Genomic DNA, 7946 nt, shown 5'->3' on the forward strand with positions numbered 1-7946 from the left:
TGTTCTTAATTTTCTTATTAAAGCTTTCAGTATTGCCGTAATAAATATCAAAGACGTATCTCAACAAACCCCTAATTGGACATTTTAATAGGCCCTTCTGTCGTTACTCATTAGATATTTATTATTTTACTGACAATTCTGATTAGTTTCCAAGTTATATTCTTTTCCGTTCATAAATGATATTGAGAGATTTTGAAATTTCTAAATGAAAAGCAAGAAAAACGACGACTTAAATACATTTTCACATGTGTTCCCTGTGTGAGATTTTTGGTTTTTTTATTTTTATGCATTTTGATGGATTTAATATTTCAGCGTAAAACTACAATGTTGCTATCAATCAATAGCTTTGCCTGATTTACATATCGAACATTTTCTTTGGATTAAAAAAAACACGTTGGCAGGGCATTAAAAACTCGGGCAGTATTAATATTATTACCCTAGGGTAGTGATATTATGGTTCTTGCCAAGTAAATTGACATATCTAAAAGTAATGAATCAAACGATATAATTATGTTTTCTTTTCGATACAGGTTACAAATTCATAACTGGGGGGCGAAATCTTTGTTTCACAGGATATATGTAAAAAGTGATTTTTTGTTATTCTTCAAGGCTGAACTCTAAACCACCATTCAATGGTTTTTGACAATGAAAATTTGAGTGATGTACTCATTATTTCAATATTGTGTTATATTCTTTTTGCTTCAGGTATGCATGCCGACGGGGGTGATAACAGAAACATTAAAAATTGTGTGAAAATAAAAAAATGACATTTTAGTTCATATCTAAAAATAAAATAAAATGATGGATCCAGAAACACCTGCTAGTACATTTATGTACGGCACCTCTTCTTTTTGTACTTTGGCTACATTTGGTATCACTATTGAAAGATTGAATTATATTAGTAAGCAAGCAAGTTTTATTGCACTAAAAGCCCTAGGGCCATGGCAACTGTATTGGGAACTTTTAAGCATATAAAAGGGATAAAATCATTTGTCTCTTTTCTGTCTTTCAAAATTTTTAGGTTCTGTTTTTATATTTTCCAAGTATATATTTGTAAAGGGGTTTAAAATACAAGAAAATATACCAATAATTTATTATAAGCTTAAGTGCAATAATAATCGTGTCTCTTTACTTGATTTCTAGCATAATCAATTGTCAAGCGAGTGTTAAGGGGATTAATCTCCCCTCTCCCTCTTCTTCAGGGATTCCATTTAGATTTTTAGCAGTGAAACTATAGAATATATGGGCCAAGTGTAAATCTTGTGAAAATTGATTTGTTTGTCTCGTTAAGGTTTAAACTACATTCCATGACAACCAGAGTGTTTTTAGTGTTTTGTTTTTAGTCTTGTTTGTTTTGCCAATATGTGTGTTTAAATTAAATAAATTTGCATAAGGTATGCTATTGTCTATGTTTAGGATTCTCCTTTTTATATGTCTATTCCAATGGTCTTGAAAATGAGACCCCCGAGCATAAATCAGACCAGTGATGACATTGGTCTGGTCCTTGGAAATCGTTCTTTTTCTTGTCCTTTTCCCATGTATTCTGAGCGAGACGGTTGATCACAACCATAGTGGCGTATCTTGCATGACCTTTTTTATTTTATTTTTTTTAAACATGGATTCTTTTTTGTAAAAAATAATCTTACTAAAAATTATAGTATACAGGTGAACAGTGTGGCTTCTGTTCGGTGTATAATAAATAAATTTTTTATTGGCAGGCTTTGAGCAAGATGTATTGAAAATTGTTTGCGCCATTATAGCAGGTCTCAATACTTCCTATGAATTTGAGTAGATACTTGCTCCTCCACAGTGTGGTAGAAAGGTCTTCTGACACACAGGGCGGAATTTTAACCCGCCCCCCCCCCATTTTTTGGATTTTCTTTTTCCCGGACTGTTAAACTTGCAATCAACAACAGTTACTTAAAGTCTTTACATTATGGAAACAAAGAAGTGAAAGGAAAAGTAAACTTTGCATTTAAAGAATTTGTATGTAAATATTTAATGTAGGTAAATTAATGCGTAAAACATTTTAAAACATAATATTTGGGCTAACATTATTATAAGATCCACGCTGCATTGTAATGGGTCGCAACAACATACACTGTATCCAAACATATTTTTACTTAGAATCTTTTCATTCTAACTTGAGATTGGCGCACCGATCCCATTAGATTAAATAGCAAAGCTAAAGATTTGACCTTGGCTCAAAGCAGATCTGAGAAAACCTTTAATAAGCTTGAGTACGGAAAAACTCTTTTCACAGGAAGCAACGGATTCACTGAGTGTTAGGCAAAATCTCGCCAAAAACATTTGGCGTTGAGGCTGAAAGCTCGTATTCAACTACAAACAGCAGTAGTCTGTGAGAATTCTACTTACAAGCCTCTTCTGAAGATATATCTTTGTAATTCTCAACTATACTGGCAACTTAATTATTGGCATTTTGGTTTCTGAACTCGTTAACAAGTTCTGGGCCTCCAAAATAGCATACTGATGTGACTTGTCTTCCATGCCTTGGCGAGATTTGATTTCTTGTTGAAACGTGCAAATGCGCTCGAACTGAATGCGATCGAATGCGCTCGATCTTTTTAGTTTTCTTCCAACGTAACGAAGCGCATTCCAACTCGTCTGCAGCTTTCTCTCCGTGTATGATTTTCTTTCTCTTTATACTTCTTCCTTTGACTTCAGGCATATCCATCTTGTCACAACTATCTTTTTTTTATTTAATCGCTTTTTCATCAATGTCATCTCTGTTATAAATAGATACCTAATTAAAAGACACTACCTGATGACAATTAGCTACTTCTCATTTTTATCAGATACTTTCCGGAGCTTACTCCAATGATTTGCTGATACTTTCGGGCGTGGTTTGCTTCTTCTACGGCACTATTCTGCATACCAAAAAAACATAAAAATGAGAAATGCAAGCAATAAACTTTGAACTGCTGTCGTAGTGTCGTAGTGTCGTAGTTCCTGAAGGGTCACAAAGTTCCTCAGTTGTATCAGTACTATTCTTACAGCATTTTCATACAGGCTTCACGGCTTTATAGTGAGCACTCCACCTGGTTTCTACAAGCCACTTCATAGTAACTTCAGTATTTTCCAAGAGGACATCCCATCTTTGTGTTGAGTCAGAGAAGCAACCTTTTAGAAATCCCATAGTAACCGAATAATCTCAATAATAACCGAAACTCTAAGAAACGGATTTTGGTATCAATAAATATTGATACTAATTACTTTTTCTTTGCCGACTCAATTTTACGTGTGGATATATCATGGATAATTATTCCGGGTAAATTTTACACAGGATTGCATTGTCTATAGAATCTTTCCATACGGGGGGGGGGGCATTTTCCCGTGAAGGTGTAGCCGGATTTCCCGGCATTATTTAAAAACGATCAGAAATTAAATTTAAGAAAAACAAGCTTTTCCAACTCAAAGTATGGAGCAACATTAAAACCTAAAACGAACAGAAGATATTGTGCATACGAAGGGCCTTGCCCCTTGCTCAACACCTCGTTCTTTATAGTCAAGTTTGAACGTTGCGCCAATTCTTTATTAGCGACTCCTAGAAACACAAGAGTCGTTTAATTTGAACGATAAGAATTTTTTTTTTAGAGTACCAGAAAACTAATTTCTGTTTCTTTTAAGTTTTAATTTTGCTCGTTACTTTGAGTTAAATTTTTTTTTTCATTTTATTTAATCATGTGTAACATCCATGGTTTTTACCAGTCTTCTGATATTAGTCTAGAAATGACTCCTTTACTTCAACTTTCTTGCTCTCTGCGTGAACAGCACAAATGACTTCACTCAGTTGATCAATGGGTGATAAATGCTATATTTCGCCATTTTAATATCATTTAAAAATTTTATTTTTTACCATGCCACCGATAAGTGAGTTAAACTCATATGTTTATACAGTACTGGGTCACTGCCCGCTGCTTGTATATATTTGATTCTTCAAACATGTACTAGCATAATCATTTTGTTATTCTTTAGTTTTAAGTCATGAGGTGTCAAATCAGAAATTTCAATTGAATAAAGGAATTCTGATGTGTATTAACTTCCTGATTTTTATTAATGCATCAAACAATCACCTATTTTTAAGATTTGTTTTCTTTTGGGATTCGTTGTGATTCTCACCGTTGCTTCTTTTCTAACCGCAGATTTCATTTTGGATTTTCTATCTATGTAAATTCTCAGTTATTCTTTGAACTTTTTTAATTTTTGACAACGGTTCTGTTTGCTACCGAAACTTTCCAACAGCGCAGTCAACAATCTTCTGTTAGCTTACAGGAACGCATTTGTTAGCTAACATTTCTCGTTATGACGGCATGTAAACAGCTCCATCCACTAATATTCACTTTAAACAGTGCCTTTCTTGACTAAACTGTGCATGATCAGACAGGTGTACTTTACAATCGATTTGAAGGCCTCCTTAAAAAAACAAAAAAGGCTGAAATTTGGGTAATAATTTTACCATTTGGTGGCCTTGGAGGTCCTAAAGTATAAAAAAAATCATTTTCAGGGGTAACTCGGCTAAACTTCGTTGCCAGATGTTTTAGTGGATATAGGGGGGGGGGGTCCTTTCGACTATTCTTTAAACGATTTTTCTTATTAATTACCTATGCTATGCCAGGAATTTTATTTTTTATTCCTCTTCTTTTTTTAAGAGGAAGAAGAAACACGCATTACGACGGGGAACGTGGTTTAAATTTGTAGTTTTTCTGGATATTCCTTATACAACAATCTTTAAATGTTTTTACCCCCCACCCGCCTTGTGTTCAGGCATGTCCGTCAACGTTTAATTTATTATAAACTACAGACAAAATTTCATCAGCGAAGGTCTTCTAAGGTATTTGAAACAGACAAAGCCCTTAATTTAGTATGCTTGTCTGTTACCAAAATTAATTTCAAACCATTTTCATTACATGTTTGGGGGTTGTTAACCTGCTAGGTTAGTGCATATTTTTGTGCATATTTCACGTTATATATTTGCTTAAAAAAGCTACGATTACGTTAATGAAATATTGTACGGGAACACTCAGTACAAACGCATCACTTCGTCGATACAAATCCCTTGAGAAAGAACATTAATAGAATGAGCCCATGAGTTCACTATTGTCAAACTCCTTGCGTCGATGAATAAGCAAAACAAGCGTTTTTCTTGGAAATTTTATTCAGTTCGTCCTAATTCTTAATCTGCATGAGAAATTGACTGACTTCCCTTCTGTTCTTATCATTTCTACTTAGTATGTCATTAATACTAGTAGCAATAAACCTTTCTAACCAATAACCTTTATCGGGTCATATTGAGTGGTCTAGTGTCAGTAAATATGTGTAAGAGTTAAACAAAAAAAAAGGAAAAATGTTTCCGGAGGTATCCTTCTGTGTTTCATTTTAAGGAGCAATCACGCAAAATGGCGATCTGTTTCCAGTTCGATTTCTCCAGTCCTTCATGAAGGGCACACGCCAGAAAGTAATCGAAAATAATTGCGGGGTTTAGCTTCAGGGACTTGAAGAAAATGATCTACCTGAAAGTTGTCCAACACGCTATTCTCTATTTGTTTTGTTGGCCCAATTAAATAATTTTATATCGAACTTCCGTTTTAGCTACACATTCGATTAATAGTCGTTTATTTTTTATTGCGATGAGGCATTTCTGATTTAAATCATTTTAGAAAAACCTTCAGGTTGGTGTGGGATAATTTTCTCAACAAAACAAGCTATTCAAGAAACAAGGAGTCAAAGCCGTAAATAGTCACAAAAAGTTTCAAATTAACACTCAGGCTGTTCCTTAGATATTGCTGTTATACCCTCTGAAAACCTGCCCGGGATTTTTCATCATAATACCCTTACACTTAGTAGTAATAGCAGCAGTAGCATTAGCAGTAGTAGAAGTATCAGTAATAGCAGTAGTAATAGTACGAGTAGTATTAGTAATGTTAAAATTATTATTAATTCTAGTATGCACATAAGTAGTGATGGGTCAATCTATTCCATGAGACCCTTAGTCGCTACTCTTTTCTTCCTTTAATGACTTAAGATGCCAAAGAAGGCTTAACAGCGATTCCCTCAGGCCAAGACGCATGTGCATGTTACGCCATAGGGAAAGTTTTCTTCAAAACGCAGGTGCATGTTACGTAATCTATCTATCTATATATATAAAAATAAGTTGTCTGTGTGTCTGTCGAGTGACGTCATGTTTGTGTGTCGACTGACGTCATGTTTGTCGACTGACGAAATTACAGACCGAGACATCGGGACACAAATGACGACCGGGACACCGGGACATAGGGAATATAACCGGGACACAAGGAATGTTCGATTAGCAATCACCATCAACAAAGCACCGGGACACAAATGACGACCTGGACACAGGGAATATAAATGACGACCAGGACACTCAAAGAGAAATTACAGACCGGGACACTGGAACACAAATGACGACCGAGACAAAAATGTCTATATATATAAAAATAAGTTGTTTGTGTATCTGTCGAGTGACGTCATGTTTGTGTGTCGACTGACGTCATGTTTGTCGACTGACGAAATTACAGACCGGGACGTCGGGACACAAATGACGACCGGGACACCGGGACATCTATATATATAAAAATAAGTTGTCTGTGTGTCTGTCGAGTAACGTCATGTTTGTGTGTCGACTGAAGTCATGTTTGTCGACTGACGAAATTACAGACCGGGACATCGGGACACAAATGACGACCAGAACACCGGGACATCTATCTATATACTAGCTGTTGGGGTGGCGCGAAGCGCCACCCCAACACCTAGTGGGTGGGGGCGCTTCGCAACCTCCTTCCCAAGCCCCCCGCGCGCTTAAGTCGTTACGCGCCATTGTAGTTGTGTCCCTGTGTCCCACCTGTGAATATAGATAGATATATATATATATATTTTTAACTACGTAAAACTTGCGAATATACAACATTCTCTGCTGTCCCATTGTCTGTCCATATAAATAGATTGTCAGGTTTACCAACTCTAGAACATGCAACATAATAATTGTCCATGGGAAAACAATCCGAATTCAGATCTATACCGCATTTTCTAACGATTGCCCTTGAGCTTTGTTGATGGTGGTTGCTAATCGAACATTCCCTGTATCCCCGTCGTCATTTATATATCCCCCTATGCCCGCGGAGTCCCCGTTGTAGTTGTGTCCCTGTGTCCTGGTCGTCATTTATATTCCCTGTGTCCCGGTGTCCCGGTCGTCATTTGTGTCCCAGTGTCCCGGTCTGTAATTTCTCTTTGAGTGTCCCGGTCGTCATTTAAATTCCCTGTGTCCCGATCGTCATTTGTGTCCCGGTGTCCCGGTCTGTAGTGTCATCTTATAATGACGCTATATACAAAGCCTTATATGCTTATAATGACGTCAAATGCAAACCCACAAACAAACAAACATGCATATATACAACTTATTTTTATATATATAGATACAGTTTCTTTTTTAGTTTTTTTCTTTTTTAGTTTTTTCTTTTCTTAGTTTTTTTCTTTTTTAGTTTTTCTTTTTTTAGTTTCTTCTTTTTATTGATTTGTTTTCTTCAATTTGTCAATGTTCATTCTAACATTGACACTTTGAAAAATCTTTACGTGCCAAGCATGCTAAAGCTCCAACAATTTATAATAAATCTCAAATTATTTCGTATCTGTTTTAAGGTTTTCGAATTACTTTAATCTCTTGTCAGAATATATTGAAATATTTGTGCAATTCCCAGTTTTTTTAGTTTTTTCTTTTTTTTAGTTTTTTAGCTTTTTTTAGTTTTTCTTTCTTTTTAATTGTTTACCTTTTTCTATTATTGTTATTTTTTTACGTTTTTTCTTTTTTGGTTTTTTCTTTTTTTAATTTTTTTTATTTTTTATTTTTTTTTTAGTTTTTTCTTTTTAGTTTTTTTTTTAGTTTTTTACCTTTTTTCTTTTTTCTTTTTCTT

This window comes from Artemia franciscana, chromosome 9 (assembly GCF_032884065.1).
Source record: "Artemia franciscana chromosome 9, ASM3288406v1, whole genome shotgun sequence".
Classification (NCBI taxonomy): Eukaryota; Metazoa; Arthropoda; class Branchiopoda; order Anostraca; family Artemiidae; genus Artemia; species Artemia franciscana.